Source organism: Ictalurus punctatus, chromosome 5, assembly GCF_001660625.3.
Source record: "Ictalurus punctatus breed USDA103 chromosome 5, Coco_2.0, whole genome shotgun sequence".
Lineage (NCBI taxonomy): Eukaryota > Metazoa > Chordata > Actinopteri > Siluriformes > Ictaluridae > Ictalurus > Ictalurus punctatus.
Window position 1 is genome coordinate 10,848,426 of NC_030420.2, and position 18,892 is coordinate 10,867,317.

Consider the following 18,892-nt stretch of genomic DNA (forward strand, 5'->3'; position numbering starts at 1 on the left):
ATGGGTTCCCTTCTGAGTCGGGTTCCTCTCAAGGTTTCTTCCTCTTAAAACATCTTAGGGAGTTTTTCCTTGCCACCGTCGCCACTCAGTGGCTTGCTCAGTTGGGATAAATTCACACCTTTAATATCTGTATACCGTGTTGATATTTCTGTAAAGCTGCTTTGAGACAATGTCTATTGTAAAAAGCGCTATACAAATAAAATTGAATTGAATTGAAATGTTTATACATTTTTATAAATGTCAAAATCTGTGTTTGTAGAAATAACTAGTTATCAGGTCTGGACCTTGGTAGTTTTAGAAGGTTTTGGCCACTTTGGACTGTTTTTTGTTAATACATCTCTGCCCACCATTTGGTTACTTTGTTCCTCTAAAGAAATTGTACACAAGTTATTCAAGTGGGTGTAGTTTAATCTTTACAATTATGCTATGAATGCCAATGGCAATATACACTGATCAGCCACAACATTAACACCGCTGACAAGTGAAGTGATTATTGATTACATTATTTAACGATTATCTTGTTACAGGCATTATCTTGAAATACAGGATTATCCTGGCACCTGTCAAGGGGTATGATATATATGCAGTACTCAGCAAAAAAAACAAACGTCCCTTTTTCAGGACACTGTATTTTAATATCATTTAGTAAAATCCAAATAAGCTTTACAGATCTTTATTGGAATGGGTTTAGATGTTTTTGTTTTTCATGCTTGTGTAAGGAACCACAAACGATTATTGTACATGCACCTGTGGAACAGTCATTTTGACACTAAAAGTTTACAGGTGGTAGGCAATTAAGGTCACAGTTACAATATCTTAGGATACTAAAGAGACCTTGCTACTGACTCTGAGAAACACCAGAAGAAAGATGCCTAGGGTGCCTGCTCACCTGCGTGAACATGCCATAGGCCTGCTGCAGGGAAGCATGAGTACTGCAGATGTGGCCAGAGCAATAAACAGCAATGTCTGTAATGTAAGATACCTAAGACAGTGCTACAGGTAGACAGGAAGGACAGCTGATTGTTCTTGCAGGGGAAAATTACTTGTAACCATGTGTGTCCCCCAGACGTGATCGAGAACTTGCAAATGTGGTGGAACAGTGGGGTAACGTCTCACAGCAAGAACTGACAAATCTGGTGCAGTCCATGAGGATGAGATGCACTGTAGTACTTAAAGCAGCTGGTAGCCACACCAGATACTGACTGTTGCTTTTGATATTGACCCCCCATTGTTCAGGGACTCATTATTCCATTTCTGTTCATCAAATGTCTGTGAAACTTGTTCAGTTTATGTCTCAATTATTGAATATTGTTATGGTAATACAAATATTTACACATGTGAGGGAAATTATTCATTTTTACTTTGTAATAGTTTTGTTCTTGTTCTGTTTCATTCTCATCAGAGGATAACGCCTAAGAAGGCCATGTCATGTCACTTAGATCAGTACAGAATGTTTATCTGCTATACAGACACACAAATATGTTCTTCTGTTCAAGGTTTGTCTGCACATCTTCTAAGACCATAAAACATAGCCTGTTTGAACTGCCTCAAACCGCTTCTTATCTGTACACAGAAGTGTGTCATTCTCTGCGTTTCATATATAGTAGTGGTTCAACACAAGCGCTTCAGAGCGCTCTCATTATTCTATCCTGCTTTATTCTATCCTGTATTAACCATCTTTCTGTAATAAACCTTTTTATCTTCAGAGGACAAGTCTGTGAGTGTTGTTTAATTTCCACGACACACATGTTAAGAAATTTTCTGGAAATAAAAGCAGTTGAATGTGAGAGGATGTTTCTTTTTTTGCTGAGTATATATATGGGCAGCAAGTGAAGAGTCAGTTCTCAAAGTTGATGTGTTGGAAGTGGGTAAAATGGGCAAGCATATGGATCTGAACAACTTTGACATGGCGTGAAATTGTGATGGCTTGACAACTGGATCAGAGCATCTCCAAAACAGCAGGTCTTGTGGGGTGTTCCTGGTATGCAGCAGTTAGTACTTACCAAAAGTGGTCCAAGAAAGCACAACCTGGGTCATGGACACCCAAGGTTCATTGATGTACATGGGGAGTGAAGGCTAGCCCGTCTGTTCGGATCCCACAAAAGAGCTACTGTTGCAAGATGCTGAAAAAGTTCATGCTAGCTATGACGGAAAAGTGTCAGCTTGCAACATATGGGGCTGCGTAGCTACAGACCAGCCAGAGTGCCCATGCTGACCCATGTCCATAGTCGAAAGCACCTACAAATGTTCATGTGAGCATCAGAACTGGACCATGGAGCAATGGAAGAAGGTGGCCTGGTCTAATGAATTACAGTTTTCTCTACAGTTTGCCGGACAGGTGTGTTGCTTACCTGGCGAAGAGATGGCACCAGGACACACTATGGGAAGAAGGCAAGTCAGCAGAGGCAGTGTGATGCTGTAGGCAATGTTCTGCTGGGAAACATTGGGTCATAACATCCATGGGATATTTTTGACACATACCACCCATCTAAACATTGTTTCAGACCAAGTACACTGCTTCATAGCAACATTACTCCCTAATCACAGCAGGTTGATGCTCCCTAACACACTGCAAAAATTGTTCAGCAATGGTTTGAGGAACATGACAAAGAGTTCAAGGTGTTGACTTGGCCTCCAAATTCCCCAGATCTCAATCTGATTCATTTGTGTGGATGTGCCAGACAAACACCTCTGATCCATGGAGGCCTCACCTAGCAACTAACAGGACTCAAAGGATCTGCTGCTACGTCTTGGTGCCAGATATCACAGCATACCTTCAGAGGTCTTATGGAGTCTGAGTCGGCCTTGATGAGTCCGAGCTGTTTTGGTGGCACAAGGGGGACCTACACAATATTAGGCAGGTGGTTATAATGTTATGGCTGATAGGCGTACAATATAACATTTCCATGCTAATTATTAAAATTGTCCAACCATAGATATAACTCCTGACCACCTAAGATAATCTGCCCATTTAAATAATTTTTTGCTTAGATCATAAAATAAATTACATGAGTGACTTTAATTTAGCAATCACACTATATTATTATGTTGATATATAATGTTAATTCCCTGTTATACCAAATAGATTGCTTGTTTACAGCCTTGGTGTTTATGAATTACATATGTTATCTCACTTATCAATTGATTTGACAGATCTGGACATTACTGGGATATTACAGTAATACAGTGGAGCTACCATGAGAAAGGACACCTGACATTAACTTTTATAGACCCCAATACCTAAGAGTCATACACAACAACAGTATGGCTTAATAGTTAATTTACAGCTCAAAATGTTTGATAATTGACATATGAAAACCAGTAACCGTTTGCTTTATACAAATAGAGTAAATACTTGTACTTCTTCTGTTGAAACATCTGTTGTCAATTTCTTAAGACAAAAGACATGCTATTTGACCAAGAGGAATGGTTTATTATGAATGAAACCAATAATCAATAATCATCAATAATCAATAATACAGTAATCCTTATCAAATTTGTGCTATAAACCTCTCATAAATCCTTTACATATCTAAGGTAAAGTTTCTATGTTGAAAAAGAAATTTCTCAATATTAAAATTGACATAATTGTCTAGATTACCTAAAAGACACAAATAATCTACTTAACATTTGGCACAAATAAATCTGATAGCCAATTTCACAGTAATAGTGTTACACTGGGAAGTCCTCGGCTAGGTCTTTGGAAACTACCATTACAAAAACAACATTGGATAAGTATTTATAAGTTTTAAGTTTCCCAAGAGCCTAACCTTGTAAATTAAATTCTATACAAGATATGTTTAAAAAAACAAAAAAACAAAAAAAAAACAATATATATTTTGTTTTGCAGTCACACATCTAAAGGTTTATCATAGACATAAATATATTTTTTAAATAACTAGTTATATGATAGTGTGTTTGTTTATAGTGATAGATGTTTGGTCAAAAAGCACTCATTCCCCTCAATAAAACCAAATTTATAAAATTGTACAAAGAAGATACTGGGCAGTTTGTTAGTTCATTCCTGCAGTAATATAACATCAACATTGTCATGAACTCCTTGCAGTAAGAGCTTGCTCTGAAACGTGATGACCTTCTTTTGCTTGGCTGCTTAAAATGTTCCAACGAGTGCCTCAAAGAGGTTGGCACACTTGTCATCGTTGAACAGGACACCAAATTTGACACTGATTTTACCTTCTGCATCTGAAAAAGAAGAGGAGTAGTTATTGTATTTAGATTTTAGAATTATATAAAGGTGCGTTTACCAAAGCTTTCATCATAACCGCAATGAACAATCCACCGTGTGTTTATCAGAAGTACTAGTAACAGAATATATGCAGTAAATAGAGCTCAGTGATTAAAAGCTTAATAGTGTCTAAGATAATTCTGGAATTAACAGTATTAGTATGTTGTGGATTCTGACCGAGAACTGGTCAGCTATTTTAAATGGAATGATAATTACTATAATCTTGGTTTAACAGTTATATCAGCAAGCACACTTCTGTTAAAGAAGCCTAATAGTTCTTGCATCAGAAGACACTCATGCACGTAACAACAGCTATGATGTTTCCAGCAATTGACCCAAAACAAGTGAAAGGAAGAACAGAAAGAGCCTCAGATAACCAGACGGTAGAGTTTGTGCTAATGCTCAGAACTGTTAACAACACTTATCAAAATACATTGTCAATTAAGTACAAATTTATACAAGAATCTGGCAACACAACAGGAGAAATATGAAGACGCTTTACTGTTAGAAAAAGATTATAGTACATCACAATCATTTTAAACATCAATATTTTAAATATAGTTAAAGTTATATCAGTTGTGTACAACCACAATTCCAAAAAAGTTGGGACACTGTGTAAAATGTAAATAAAAACACAATGCTGGAAAAGTACCATTTTAAGGGAAAAATAAGGTAATTTTTAATTTGATGGCTGCAACACATCTCAAAAAAGTTGGGACAGGACAACAAAAAGCTGGGAAAGTAAGTGTTACTAAAAAGAAACAGCTGGAGGAACATTTTGCAACTAATTAGGTTAATTGGCAACAGGTCAGTAACCTGATTGGGTATAAAAAAGAGTATCTTAGAGAGGCAGAGTCTCTCAGAAGTAAAGATGGGCAGAGGTTCACCAATTTGTGAAAAAATGTCTACAAATTGTGGGAGAATTTCAGAATAATGTTCCTCAATGTAAATCTCATCATCTACAGTACATAATATCATCAAAAGATTCTGAGACTCTGGAGAAATCCCTTGTGCGCAAGGGACAAGGGCGAAAATCAATATTGCATCCCCGTGAACTTCAGGCCCTCAGGTGGTACTGCATTAAAACAGGCATGATTCTGTAATGGAAATCACTGCATGGGCTCAGAATTCATGGTCTGTGAACACAGTTCACTGTGCCATCCACAAATGCTGGTTAAAGTCTTCTCTGGGATTTACACAGCATCCCAGCTTTTTGGAATTGGGGTTGTAAATACTGTAGGTATTTCTTGACGGAACACACACAGGACTGATTCTCAATATAGGAGTAGCATCACAATGCTACGACATACAAAAGATTTTTCCTCTAGAAATAAACTAGGCTTTATTTTGGCTCAGTTAAAGATATAATGCTCCAAAAACAACTGTGTGTCAACTACAGTATGTATATAATTTCACATCTCCAGGCAGGGCTATACAGTGCGACCATTTGACTCGCATTTGCAATTGAATTGTACTTTGTGCGACTGTGAAAAAATATCCAAAAAACGCAAAGTCCAAAAGGAAGTCCAAAATGCGCAACAGTTACTTTCACACTACTTTTCATCACCTCAGTCAACCAAACACGTGTGCAAATACTGCAAAGAAGCCATTATGATGACAAGTAGGGATGTCACAAGAATGGATACTTCAGTACCAAGTCGGTACCAACATTCTTAAAATGTGACGGTACTTGTTTTCCTGCAGTAGCCTAGGTTGCAATTCTTCCGGAACTGAAGGGGGCAGCAAATACGCATAAGTGTATTAGTCGGTCCACAAGTGGTAAAGAAGAAGAAGAAAGCACACAGGAAAAACTACAGAAGATGGCGACGAGTTTAGCTCCGCCCTGACTCATTGAGAGGCAGAGAGAGGAAAGCTCGTTGAGAAGAAAGGTAGCATTGGTTGCTGGTGTGCAGCCGAAGCTATCGTTCATTTCAAACAAAGTGAGGAAACACCTGGAATTTGGCGAAGCACCTGAAAAGACGGGCCCTATATTATGTTTGCTTGAGGCAGCTGGCATTGTGGCCGTGAAACCAGCTAAAGTTATGCTCCATGTAATGTTTGCGATAGCCAGTTACTTGTTAACGATGCTAACACATTGCAATGTTATAAACTACCTCCTAATGGGCCACCATGCATCGCCATTCAGCCTGTGTCCTGTCATCAAAATGTAGAATAATGTCACTAATAATTATTCCAATGTTAATGCTTTTAATAAATCTTTTTGGCCTGACACCATGTCAGTGAATTTAAACTAATGCTTGCATTCAGAGTATAAGGGGTGGGTGTGTGTGTGTGTGCATGCGTGGATTTAAGAGTGCACTTTTGCACTTAGCACTGTTTTATTAGTCATTGTCCAACAGTGTTTGATAACTAAAATATCTCTCTCTCTCTCTCTCTCTCTCTCTCTCTCTCTCTCCCTTTTTGCCAGTATTAGCCAGAGGAGGATGTCTTCCAGGAGTTTTTAATTTTATTTAGAAATTTTTATTTTATTTATTTATTTTTTTAAACCACACCGTGGTATCTGTTACGGTACGAGACTGGAGGCGGATGCAGGTAAATCACCGTCTTTATTTTTTAAACAAGAAACAAACAAACAGATAAACAAACACAGGGAGCGCGGTCTCTACGGACTATACTCACGCTGGTCCCCTAGCTACGACCGCTAGCATGCTACACATTATCACATACCCGTATACTTCCCTCACTTGACGAACTAAACCAACTTTAATACTGCGCGATGTGCGCAGTCACACAGGGGGTTTAACTAACAAACCTCTGCTGGCCGTGGCGTAACAGTATCAACTTTGGTATCGAGTATCATGTACTTTTGATGGTATCAGTACCGACTACGAGATTTTTGGTATCGTGACATCCCTAATGATAAGAGTAACAATGTATATCATCTGCTTCTCTCAAATTTCCCATCTCACAAACCGCCATCTTTTATTGATTGCGCAAAATGACCTGAACCTGTGACTGTGACATGCTCGTGTAGTCACAGTGGCGTAGGGCGCAAGTAAATTAATAATAATGCTAAAGCTACAAGGTGGGTTTAATTAAAATTTCTTTATTAAATAATTCCTCACCAATCATAATCAACCGTTCAGTCTGTAAACATACAGTACGCTGCCGCTCACCCTTCACCAACTTCAAAAGACAGCGCATTCACTTCATTTAAGATCACTGTTGTCAGATATCACTAGAAAAGTCAACCCCAGTTTTCATGTTTTGATTTAATCTCCCCAAAAATGTCTGGGTTACGCATGTAACCCTGTTCCCTGAGAATGGAACGAAATGTTGCATTAGGTGAACACTGTGGGAAGCGCACTCGCGTATGACTGGTATCTGAAGCTTGTGTAACATCATGCCTATTTATAGGCCTGCTGTGATCTGGTGACGTGGCAATTAAGCGCATTTCACAGGCATGCCCCAGTATGACAAAGCTACGCAACATCTCGTTCCCTTCTTAGGGAGCAGGGTTACATGCATAACCCAGAAGTTCCCTTTCAAAGGGAACTCCACGTTGCATTAGCTGAACGCTGTGGGAATGAGAATACCCACTCTGTCATACTGAGGGTACAGTCTGTTCAAAAAGATCCGAGCCCGAGGGTCACTGCAAGACACTCAAGCCTGGGCTGGAATGTATATCCAGGCTGTAAAATCAAATGAATGTGTACAGCGTAGACCACCCCGACACAGCACACACATCCTGTAAGGATACCCCTTTGGACAAAGCCTTCGAGGAGGCAACCCCGAAAGTGAAATGAGCCCTTATACCCTGAGGCATAGCGAGACCGCGTGAATCATAAGCAATGGAGATTGCTTACACTACCTAAGATGCACTGCTTCAACTCAGCATCACCTCTACTGTCACCAACAGCTGCTCTGACTTACGCCACTGGCCGGAGCAGTGGATGTAAGTACAGAGAGCCCTTATTGTACACGGTTGGTGCAATTTCTCTTCTTCCAGTATGAGGAACGGAGGAGGGCAGAAAGCCTGCAACACCACTGACTGGGCAGCAGATGTAGGCACTTTAGGAATATAATCCGGCCTAGGATACAGGAAAGCCTTCGCTATTCCAGGGGTAAAGTCAAGGCAGGAAGGGCAACAGAGAGCTTGTAGATCTCCTACTCACTTGAGAGATGTCAAGGCCAGCAGAAGAGCTACCTTTAGATTCAGCTGACCCTAAGGGAACAAATGCAGCACCTGACAGGCCTTCGAGGACCACAGAAAGGTCCCAGGAAGGTATGCGTGGTCTGCAGATGTGCCTCAGCTGCCTGACACCATGCATAACCCTTGAAGTTAGAGGATGTTGCCCCACAGAGGCTCCATCAATGGGGCGTGGCTAGCCGAAATGGCGGCCATGTAGACCCTGATTGTAGGAAGAGCCAACCCCGCAAAGACACATCCTTGTAAGAACTCTAGGATTGTAGCCATTGCGCAGTTCGCTGGGTCTAGCTGACGTTCCTCAGACCACGAGACAAAGAGTTGCCACTTGAGCGCATACAATTTCGTCATGGATGGCGTTCTAGCATTCTACATAGTCTCTACAACCTCAGTTGTGAGATAAGAATCGATGAGCTGGTGCCCCTCAGGGGCCAGACCCACAGTTTCCATATTTCCGACCGAGGGTAATAAATCAGCCCTCTGGCTTGAGACAGTAGATCCCTGCGTATGGGAATCTCCAAAGGAGTGCCATCTAGCTGGGGTGTTGTCTCTGAGAACCATATTCGAGTTGGACAATAAGGTGCTACTAGCAGCAGACATAGACAGTCTTGGTGAACTCTCGCTAGAACTTGTGGGAGCAGAGCAATCGGGGGAAAAGCATATAGATGTGACCTCGGCCACATGTGCACCATGCAGTCCATCCTTAATGGTGTGGGAGGAGTGAGGGCTAACCACAGCGGGCAGTGCGTTGTCTCCACAGAGGCGAACACATCCACTTCTGCTTGACCAAACCTGCCTCAACCGCATGTATGCCCCCACATTCCAGTTGCCAGAATGTACATTGCACTGACAAATCTTTCCCTCTGCCCAGAGAAGAATTAGTTGCATCTGCCTGAACAGGGGGCACGAACATAATCCTCCCTGGTGGTCGATATATGAGACCTCTGCTGTGTTGTCCGTCAACACATGGTGACCTCTCAATTGAGGAAGAAAGAATTTCTTCCTCAAGAAATATGGCCCGCATTTCTGGACAATTTATATGCCACTCCAGATGAGGGCTGCTCCAGAGACTGTGAGCTGGACAGCTGTCTAAGCCCCAGCCCATGAGGGAGGTGTGTGTTATTACCGTCTTGCGATAAGGAGACACCCGTAGAGTGTGACGCAATTCTAGAAACCGGGCACACTTCCAAATTCTCAGAACATGTAGGCATTGCCACGTGACACTGATTACTCTCAGAGGTTTTGCCCTTGGACGAAACCCCCAACTTTTCAGCCACCACTGAAACGGTCTCCTGTGCAATAGACCCAACGGTATGATGTTGGCTGCTGCTGCCATAAGCTCCAACAGTCTCTCATTGAGATTGGAGGGGATGCCAAGATCCAGCTTTATCTTGATCAATGTTGATAGGATTGACCCTACACATTTTGGGGACAGAAATGCCCTCATTGCAGTAGAATCCTTATAACCCTTAGAAAAGTTGTCCACTGCACTGGAGAAAGCATACTTTTCTGAGGTTCAACCTGAGCCCCAAGCTCCTCATGTGGGTGAGAACAACATCTTGATGTTGAACCACCAGTTCCCTGGATTGTGCTACAATTAACCAGTCGTCCAGGTAGTTTAGTACACGGATGCCCTGGAGTCACAATGGAGCCAGAATGACATCCATGCACTTTGGGAAGGTGTGAGGGGATAAAGATAGCCTGAAGGGAAGAACCCGATATTGGTATGCGTTGCCTCCAACGCAAACCTCAGGAACTTCCTGTGACTGGGGAATATTTCTATGTGTAAATATGCACCTTTTAGATCTATCGTCACAAACAAGTCCTCAAACTGAATCTGTGGAATGACAAGTTTGTGCTTCAGCATCTTGAACCTGTATGTCCAAAGAGTACAGTTCAGATGATGCAGATCTAAAATTAGCCACATTCTCCTCTCTTTTTTGCAGATCAGGAAATAATGGCTGTAAAAACCTCCCACCCTCAGGGAACGGGGTACATGTTCTATGGCCCCTTTGTCCAAGAGGGATTTTACTTCCTGTGCTAATGTCGGGTTCTGCTCTGTGCTAACTACTGTGTTAAGCACTCTGAACCGGGGGGTCGAGCTCTGAACTGGACCCGGTAACCCTTTTCTATGGTAGACAGAACCCATGGAGACACATTTGGCAGTAGTTTCCACAATACCAGGTGGTCTTTTAGTGACGTTAACCTTTCCACATTCTATTGCAGGGAAAGCATCAGATTTTCGTTGTCCTGTGACACTTCGCTGACCAGAGAAGACTGAAAATTTTGGACAGCCATGGCTAGGGGAGGCCCTACAGTAGTACTGGGGGCTAACTGCCCTAACAACCTCATGTCCCCTGATGCGTCCCTCCATGGCCCCTCAGGACCGCTCCTCCTTTGTCTGCTTGGCCTTTATGACCATTCTCAGATCAGGCCCAGTAGCAGGCCTCGACTGTGGTTGCCTGGTTCCCCTGGCTGTCTGTTGGGGGAGGTGGGCTGCCGTACTCGCCTTTTGTGCCTCCCTCGCACTAGCGCTGGCCTGGGCTCCACATGTGGATGCCCGGGTGAACTTGACACAACAGGAGAGGAACTGGCTGAATGCCGCTGTATATTGAGCGAACTCAGCAGGTCTGCTTGGTAAGCCTGCAACACTGCCATTGTCTGCAGTGACCCACAAGCAAGACCCACTACTGCATAGGCCTTGCCCACCAATGCCATGGTGGCCTTACATGGCTTGGATGGCAAAGCCGGCCCCCCTAAATTACCTGCCGTCGATGGAGAGAGGTAGCTCGCAAGCGCCTCCTCCACCTTCAGCAAGAGAGAGAGCAGCGCTCATCTCCGGCTCCTCTTCCAGATCCATACGAGATCCCCTGGAGCTAAGACCCCAAGCGGAGCTTCCTGATTGTAAGGCATTCACAGTGCACACAGTCAGACCTCTCGAGGGCTGCCATGGCGTGCTCCTCCCCAAGACACAGAAAGTGTGCAGTCCTCCCCATGATGAAATGGGAGCAAGGCGTAACACAACTCCTGAATTCTCTCACTCATACTTTTCTCCCTTTTATTTTTATTTTTTTAAAGGGACAGAAAAAAATAGATTTATTTAATTTTTTTTTGGAAAAGATAGAGAGGAAATGAAGAGTCTTTTTGCGAGTGTTACACAAACGACCGACATGTAGTTTCAGCAACAGCAGTATCAGCAGACATGGCAACACTGTACTTGGGGAACTGATCTAAAAAGAATAACTGATAAACAAACAAACGAAAAAACTAATGAAATGCGAAGTCAGAAAATGTGCTTAGTTATAAATAAATCATTTAATTTAAAAAATAGACATTTTTATAATAAATTCATAAAATATAAACAAAATGAGAACTGAAATAATGTTTAATTACTATGGGTTGCATTTATAATCAATTTGAATATCTTAGTAAGCTATTTCTTTAGAAAGCTATTAGCCTTCTTTTTCCTAATATGGATAATTTTTATATTAGTCTACTTTTAATTAGGACTCTATTGTTTCAGATATTTTAAAATTAATATTTTATGCTTGTTTATTTATCAATTAACCAACAGTATTTGTCATTGCTATTATTTTAATTAAATTAAAAGTGACCATGAGCTTACATTTAACTGTTTATGATAGAGCTCTTGATTAAAGCTTAAACAAAAAAAGATTGGTATCTGGATCGGTATCGGTCGATCAAGAAGACAAGAAATCAGTATCGGCTGTAAAAATCCTGATCGGAGCATCAGTAATGAACACCATTAAACTAAAGTGCTTTGCATCTGACGGTTAAATGAACTCACCCAATCACGTCCTATATAAGATTATTCGGGTATATACACAATATAAGCAGAGCGGTTTGAGAATTGGTTTTGAAGAATCTGGAAAATGTTTAATAGTGTAGCTTTAAATAGATTTAAGAGGAGCAGACTTCAAAGACTGAACATTGAGGTTTTTTGTATTTGTTTACAAGGTGGAACAGGTCAACAGTTGTTGTTTTTTGCATACAGTCTGTAACATTAACTGAAAATATGAATTTAGTTTATCAGAAGGTAAATTAATTTGTCATGGCTCACACTATGTTCCTAAATTCTGTCATAATTGTGAAGTTCAAGTATTCTCATACCTACTTGTGCGTTATATTGTGGCATGTTAACATTACCATCTCTTAAAAAAATAATAAACTTCAACCGTGCTCCTAAATTTTTGACTGTGCTTCTAAATTTTTGTAATTATGAGCACAAGTGCTCCTAAAAAAATGTTACCATAGAGCCCTGCCAGGGTCCCTCCTGAGCTCAGTTTACTAACTGTACATGTTTTTCCCATGTCGACGAGTTTTCTCTGGGTTGTCCGCTTTCCTCCCACCTCCCAAAAGCATGCCAATAGGTGAACTGGTGTCTCCATAGGTGTCAGTGAATGTATGCCTGCATGGTGCCGTGTTGGACTGGGTCTCATCCTAGGTGTATTCTGGAGGGAGGAAGGGGTAAATGGATGGATGGAGGATGGGATGGATGGAGTAACTAATTGAATAAATTGCAGGCTCCCCTAAAAGGAAAAGTCTGCTCAACTGACACAATGAGGCATGCACATAGATAAAAAAAGGATTAATAATAATCAAGGAGCTGGATATACTTACTTTTGCTGCCAAGTCTATGAATTTCATTCACAAGGAGTGTGACTTCATGATCCACATTCATTTTTTAAAACTGAAACAGCAAATGCATTATAGTAGATTTGTCAAAATCTTTACAGAATTTCTTTGAATCATGATTTAGTGCAGATATTTACAAAGTGCTAAGACGGAAACGCTTTGTTAATAATAGAGGTCAGGGGAGAATGGACTAGAGTGATCTGAGATGACAGGAAGGCTATGGTAACTCAGATAACCACTCTTTATATCTGTAGTGAACAGAAAAGCATCAACGCATTTCAGCCATCATCTCAGTCTAATCACATAAGTCCTGTTAAATGGCTTTTGTGATTGGAATAATTGTGCTCTACTGCCTCTCTGTGTACCTCCACTATTTCCCATACTCCCTCAATGCAGGCTTCTTATCCCTGTTGCTCTTTGTTTATGTCCTGTAAGCACTTTACCTTAATCCGACTAAAGTCATACTCGAACACAAATCGAATTAAGACATGTGGAGTATTCCTATTTTAGTCACATTATCGATGTGCATTACAGACATATAAACACCTTAATCACACTATTAACGTTGTGTCGGAGTTTTCGCCGCATTTTGCAACAGGACACATATACACACGGCAGTGCTCAACCGTTTGATGGCTAACAAGAGCGCATGGTTGCGTTCGAAACCGTATACTTACCTGCTATATAGTAGGCGAGATACATGTATTTCAACTAATATATAGTAGAAAAGTATGCGGTTTCGGTCGCAGTCCATGGCTTCAAGCAGTTGCCTATTTGCACGTATAGCATGACAAATAATTAACTGCACTTGAAGCTTTCGGAAAATTAAAAATGAAATACCCAAAACTGTACATGGTATCAGAATGAAGACGAACTGTATGTTGATACGTGAAATTCTGGAGGGAATGTCGGATGGCGTGGCGTGGTGACGTAATGACGTGTGATGTTAATCGATCTATGTTTTATAACATGTAAAACGGGTACATGAAAGGAATATTCTAAAAGCAACTCATATAAACACCTTAATCACATTGTCTTTTTCAGAATAAGGACAATAATTTGATTATTGCTGTCCATGTAAACGTACTCGCAGTATACTGCACATTGTATATGACTTGACAAACAGGAATCTGAGGCTACAGTGGCACACCAAAACTGGGTAGATTGGAAAAAGACCAGACAACCAGACGATGCATATGCACGTGTACGTGCATGCAACCATAATCGTGCCCTAAAAAAGTTCTTGAGCACCTAAAACAGGTGGTAGATTTTATTTGGAGATGAACCCTGCAAGAGGGTACATCTCCAGGAAGAGTTGGTGACCATTGGTTTAGAGCCTACAACTGATGTTGTATTGAACTCTGTTTCCCTTTCGGGATCTGTTTTCACAACCCGTCAAGATGGTTCCCCCCTGCTATGATGGACAAGATAGTAGGCTAAAAATCACAGGACTTAACACATGCGAGCTGGCAAGGGCAGATTAAGACTCAAAGTCACACTTTACTAATGACAGAGCTGAGCATGGCTGTATGGTGGAAGCATTTATTGCACACACTCTCTCATACAGTCACACACAACTGATTCTCATTTTCCATGGCAGTTAGAAAGATACCAGAGCCAAATTTCAATTTTAAAACCCCAGATATAGGTGTGCAGGTAAGAATGAGAAGAACATTGCAAAACATCCAAGAGCTATACAGAAAAGAAAGCCTGCAAACGTTCAACGCTGCATTTCTATTTGAACTGATCTGATCAAAACTAATCTGCAGTAATCAAATGTTTTTTTTTTTTGTTTGTTTGTTTTTTTGGCAGGGAGGCGCCCAAACCTACAAAACTGCAGCGACTCTATCTAGTATAACAAAAAGACAATACATGTGATTTTATTGACTTGAATTGCACGGTCCTTTAGCAAATAGCGAAAAAAAAAAAAAAATCTGCATGTTTTCAATTGGTTTGTAAATGCTATAATCCTGTAGAAACAACTGCAGAATTGAAAACCACAGTTGCTCCATTGTGCCGGTTCAGATGCACATGTTCAGCAAGCTGATTGAGCCCAAACGCGGAAGTTGCTAAAAAAAAAAAAAAAATACCCACAGAATTAGAAAGAACCATCTTTTTTTATTCACACGAATAGGTACAGTGGTATTGCTCGTTACAACTATATTTTGCGAACAGGTTAATCACGATATGCAAACACGCTGTTTATCTACAGCCCTAACCAAGCAAATGTCGGGTGTAGTCTATCTCTAAAATGTGTAAAAATAAAATTCGTTCTATACTTACAGTTGTTACACACAATGAAACTGCCATTATGGGAGAAGTCTGTAACCCACTGGGTTACCTATATGGGGATTTTTAATGCCTGGAACTGAAGCGTTGTGACTCGATAGTTTGAAGCAAAAAGCACCATAAAATGTATGGCATAAATGGAGCTCGTGCTGACGTCACGCAGAAACCTTCAACTGGAGTAGTGTTTTCAGGCTAATCGTATAGCTGCTATAGTACAGAGTGCAGCTGAGACGCTGTGGATAGCAACGAATGACGGACCTGATATTGGGTGTGATACTATAATAATAATAATAATAAGGAGAAGAAGTATTGTGATTTTAATTCACATCATTTTTGTAGCTTTCCCCATTGACTGGATGTAAACTGTGTCTGGATTTACGCTAGATGGCACAATCTGTATAGGCTACACCTGTGGTGAAGAGTTGCCAGATTGTAGAGAGTGTAAAGAAATCTTTCCCAATCTGTTCCGAATAAATAACGTGTAGATTACAAGAATGTAAATTATTCTATATTACCAAATAACTTTTGGCCTAGTCTAATATTAATAATAATAATAATAATAATAATAATAATAATAATAATAATAATAAATAATAATAATAATAAAAAGTCAGTTTGACAACAAGGGGCGGCTAGCCCATGTGGGTAAAGTATTCATTAGTAGGTTAAACATAAACATTTGCTGATGGGTCATTATTATGCAAGATCGTAATAATAGAAAGCGAGTACGTGTGCGTATTCATTTGCACAGGACATTTTAGTGTACATATGAATGTAAATATATACAGATACATATTCATATGTGTATTTCTGTATGCTTTTGTTTTGTCTGCACTCTCCCTTACTCTCTTACCCCTGCACCTATTGTTATAATGTCTGTATAGTGTATTTATTGTTCATGATATGCACAGACTTTGGAGTAGCTGCATTTCTTTTAACTGCACTATTGTAACTGCTATGTATATGCATATGACATATAAACACTGAATCTTAATAGATTTTGGAGTGTGGCTGTGGGGATTTGCCCATTCAGCCACAAGTGCATTAGTGAGGTCCGGCACTGCTCTCAGGTGAGCAGGTTGGGTGTGCAGTCAGGATTACAATTAAGGTATTAGGTAGGATTCAGGTCAGGGCTTTGTGCAGACCACTTGGGTTCTTCCACTCCAACCTTGGTAAACCATGTCTTCATGGACTTTGCTTTGCACACAGGGGCATTGTCATGCTGGAACATGTATGGGTCCCTTAGTTCCATTGAAGGGAAATTGTAATGCTACAGCATACAAACACATTCTATACTATTGTATGCATCCAACTTTGTGGCAACAGTTTGGGAAAGAACCAGTGTCAAGTGTCCACAATCTTTTGTCCACAGTGTATGTCACACAAGCCAAACTGTCCTCCCTGTTACTGCCATTCACATAACTATTTGATAGCCAGTGCAGTGTATTTACAATAATTGTTTAATGCTGTCTTGCAAATAAAATACCACTTGTTAAGATTATATATTTATTACTTAGCAGATGTTTAATTATATGCACCTTTATACCAGTAAAGTTTTCAAAATTATGTTCAATCCTATTCAATTTAAATTCAGCCTAATTTGTGTATTATTAAACATTTGGATATGCTAATACTCTGTAATCAATATGTATGACGAACATTTAGATGTATTACTTAAGCATAATCTATATGTATATTAAATATTTAGTGGCATAATCTAAATCCATAGAACACTTTTTGATCAAGGTATATTCTAAGTGTGTACTGAGTTAGATGAATTCTGTGTGTTACTGTACAATAATTGTTCTTCTGTATAAGCCGGCGCTTTTCTGCACAGCAATAAAATGGCATTAGATATTCGCTTTTGTAAGTAAATAACCTTGAGGCCAGATACCAATTTAGGAGTTAGGAGAGGGCCTCAGGGAGGGAGGTAGATATAAGCTAGGACAAGCAGATAGAAACAGACAGATGCTCATTGAGATATATATATATATATATATATATATATATAACATTATATATAAACAAACATTTTCAGGAAAAACAACTAACTACACATACTCCACAAATTTAAGATAACATATAGACATGAATATTTAATTGTGGCAAAGAAGATTGGTCTGTTTTAATGAAAGGCAAAACCCCACCTAAGATGAGTACGCTGTGGAGAAAGGTGTGTATATATATATATATATATATATATATATATATATATATATATATATATATATATATATAAATATAAAGGGCTGTGTGTTTGCATAATTTAGACTTTCTGTAGACTGTCTCACTTTATTGTTTCAATAAAGTTTATTTACTTTTTGACATCTAACCCTCTGTCTCTGAAGTTTTTTGACTTAGGCTGGAAAGATTGTTTTCCACAACACTCACTGTACTGATAAACACCAGTCACAGATCAACTGCACAGTAACGTGCTATCACCTTATCACTACTGTATGCTGCTGCTCTGTAGCCTACAACAGCATACTGGTCAGACTTAGTGTCTATTCTTTACTCACACTTTCATGTCTTACCCAATCTCTTAGTATTGTTTTAATAATGCTGTTACTTTGCACATTCAAGTGCACTACAATTATTATTGGACTAAAATTATAAAAATGCTATTATACATTGTTTGCATTGCCATACAGGAATACACAATATTTATGTTAGTAGTATATTTATAAACCAAATCCCATCACTGTTAACGATCATATTGTAAATGAATGTAATTGCATCCATTAAGAAAGTTGCAATTCAATTACGTTGTTCTTGTACAATGAAAATAAGGATATTCTATTCCAGAGGCTCTCAACCTTTTGTAACTAAAGCCCCCCCAACCAAGCCTCCCATATCATGTGGCATAAATATATTATATATATATGTTTTTTTGTTGGTTTTTTTTTTTGGAATAAATATTATGACATTTATACAACTATAACAGACAGGTATGGAACATGAATTATCAAAAATGTTTCCATGTATCAAATGTATCAAAAACACATATGTAGCAATGTGGCTCGTTTTGCAACTACACAACCCCAAGAAAACGGAGAAAACAACCCAAATAAAGACATGAAAATACGTTCCACTTAGAACAGGCAGAGGCATGGGTTTTCATACAAAAATACATTTTATTTTGAAGTTAAAGACTGGCCAAGAAAGTAAAAAAAATGTAATGGAACTAAATGCTTTACCGACCGTGATCCGATGACATAGTACTCACGATGGCACATACAAAAGTCATGATAGCTTCTTTAATAGTTGTGACGGCAACAGCTGGCGCTCCGACCGGAGCTACGTTAAACTACCATGCTACACAGATGGGAGCCTTGACGGCACACCGCACTGAGAGTGAGCAGCACACCACACATGCACACAGTCTCGGTAGCCCAACTTCACACTAAACAAGTAAATTGCATGGTAAGTAGACAACGCTAGCCTCAAACAGCTAAGCGACAAAGCTAAAAACACATAACTCTGTAGTCCATAGCAACGAAAGGAAGGGGCGTGTTTTCGACCATGACGCATTC

The 18,892-nt window shown here is 39.8% G+C and overlaps 1 protein-coding gene and 1 long non-coding RNA gene across 3 annotated transcripts in view; one reads left to right on the plus strand and one right to left on the minus strand.

Annotated features, from left to right (window-relative positions):
- Positions 1-3,412: 3,412 nt before the first annotated feature.
- LOC108266001 (uncharacterized) lies at positions 3,413-18,649 on the minus strand. The gene is made up of 2 exons (XR_006982544.2): positions 18,561-18,649; positions 3,413-4,203 (listed from the first exon to the last, which is right to left on the minus strand). It is a non-coding gene; the product is annotated as an uncharacterized LOC108266001 (long non-coding RNA).
- slc25a27 (solute carrier family 25 member 27) overlaps positions 18,630-18,892 on the plus strand; it is an 11,677-nt gene continuing 11,414 nt past the window's right edge. Inside the window, exon 1 of one of the 2 annotated variants that reach the window (XM_017468918.3) lies at positions 18,630-18,713. The gene's annotated coding sequence lies outside the window, so the exon portion shown is untranslated. Of the gene's footprint in view, positions 18,714-18,764; positions 18,783-18,892 lie in introns of those variants that run through there. The other variant, XM_017468917.3, reaches the window with a different exon arrangement.